The 1963-nt window shown below is 28.0% G+C and overlaps 2 protein-coding genes across 5 annotated transcripts in view; both read right to left on the bottom strand.

Annotated features, from left to right (window-relative positions):
- LOC117172354 (synaptotagmin-10-like) overlaps nucleotides 1-1963 on the bottom strand; it is a 476779-nt gene that overhangs the window by 29353 nt on the left and 445463 nt on the right. The gene's annotated exons all lie outside the window — the stretch shown is intronic.
- The window catches only part of LOC117172355 (growth arrest-specific protein 2-like), a 410439-nt gene that overhangs the window by 321976 nt on the left and 86500 nt on the right, over nucleotides 1-1963 (bottom strand). The gene's annotated exons all lie outside the window — the stretch shown is intronic.

The following is a 1963-nucleotide window of genomic DNA, read 5'->3' as shown; positions in this document are numbered from 1 at the left end:
ATGATACTTTCTCCATTGGTCTTAACACGCAGAATGATACTTCAGCGGACCTCCACCCACCCCAAAACGTATCACGTATTTTGTGAATGACCCCTAAACAACAACAATGTAAGTCGGTACACATAAGCATAATTAAGAAAAGTGAGGTTATATAATGCTCTATCCGAGTCCACCATCTTTATTACGTTTGTTATGTTTTTACAGGTTTTTTACGTACAATATATTTTTTACGTATAATTTTTTAAAAACCTTGAGTGACGCGTCACTGCACACACTATTAGAAAAAAGTCACTGAATCACACCGATAAGTAAATATTTTTCGCTCTGCAACTGAAGCGTGTTATGCCACATCTCTATAGGTGCTAAGTTCGGTGTCGAACGTGAGAGCGTATCTTTTTCATCTCAGCCAGTGCGATTATTGACAGTTCTTGCATCGTTCTGGTGTTACATGTTGCGTAGGCGAGCCTCGTGTAGAGCCGAAAATGCACGAGCAAGAACCCGAGCCGTCCGACTTCACGATTCGCTTTCGGTGGCTAACTGGCTATTAGAAGGAGTTTTTGCGTAAACTGAATTTTGCACGCTGTCAAGAGAATGAAAGTTCATGCAATTTTGCTATGTTATATCATCATAAAAAAATATAAGGAACTTAATTCTTATCAAAACTTCTTGCGCAATTTTGTTCCACAATTTTTTTAAAGTTCATGTTGGTTTACAAAATATGTTTTTAAATTTGTGTAAGTTTAACAGATATTGAGGAATTTTGAAACAATTTGAAAATTAATAAAACTTGTAAAGATTTTTTAAATTTAATTTTGTAAGGTTTCACGGTATGACGGTATGACAAGATTAAAAAAAAACAAAATGTTTCCATTCACTATGATTAAAAAGCTAAAAAAATGTAAATAATCGAATAAATTCAAGAAATATTTAGTAGAATTGATGAAGTTCAAAAATAATTTAAACTTTAGAAGAATTTCAGAACATCCGTACAACCGTTTGTTAACATTTTTTGGAATTTTTTTTTTGTATAATTTTAGAGGCGATTTTACATAATGTTTTACTAACTAATGGAAATATTTTTATAATTTTATTTCTGAAATCTATTCCCTAAGCAACATATTAAATCAATATTTAGGAATATTTATAAAATTATGATTATTTTTCATTTTTAAAATTAATTTTTACAGAGTATAGTTTTTATATGAAATTTTAAGACGGTTTTTGGTACCATGTTTGACCCTAGGGCAGAATCAAGGAAAATATTCTAAACGTATGTTTCTTAGTTCTTAAGATACTATACAAAAAGGTATTTTAGAATGGTTTTCTTCTTTTAAAACCACGAGATATTTCTTCACAAAATTAAATTGGTTAAATTCATTTTACAATTATTCACAACTACAATTATTTTACGATGTAAATCTAAGTGTAAACGCTAAATTTTGTTATATTGAGATAAGTATCTTAAGACAGTAAAGGTTTCGTAAAGTTTTCATATATTAAGCATTTTTAAAGTTGAAAATTTAACGATTTTGTTAAAAAAAATTTTTTAAATTATTTTTGAAGTTGAAAATGCATTCTTTTCTAATGAAAAATGATTTTTCTTGTTTGAAAATTGATTTTTTGGTTCGTAATTTAAAATTTTTGTTGAAAATTCCCTTTTTTTTATTAAAAAAAAAATAATTTTCTTATACTGAAAATTTAACTGTATCATTTTTAGTTCAAAATTTTTTTTATTTGAAAACTTAACAATTTTGTTGAAAATATGTTGTTTTATTTTTGCTTGAAAATTTACCTTTCTCAGTTAAAAATTAATCTTCTTTGGAAGAAAATGATTCTGCTTGTTAGAAATTCATCTATTTGAATTGAAAATTGTGGGTCCGGATGCAATAAGGGCACATAAAATTTTTTCGTGCGAAAACGAAGTCCCCTGGAGGCTTTAGAAAAAATTTTCGAATTTTAATTT

The sequence above is a fragment of the Belonocnema kinseyi genome, chromosome 5, assembly GCF_010883055.1.
Source record: "Belonocnema kinseyi isolate 2016_QV_RU_SX_M_011 chromosome 5, B_treatae_v1, whole genome shotgun sequence".
NCBI classification, from domain to species: domain Eukaryota; kingdom Metazoa; phylum Arthropoda; class Insecta; order Hymenoptera; family Cynipidae; genus Belonocnema; species Belonocnema kinseyi.
The sequence above is the reverse complement of the archived record's forward strand: the minus strand, read 5'-3'. Positions and strand labels throughout refer to the sequence as shown.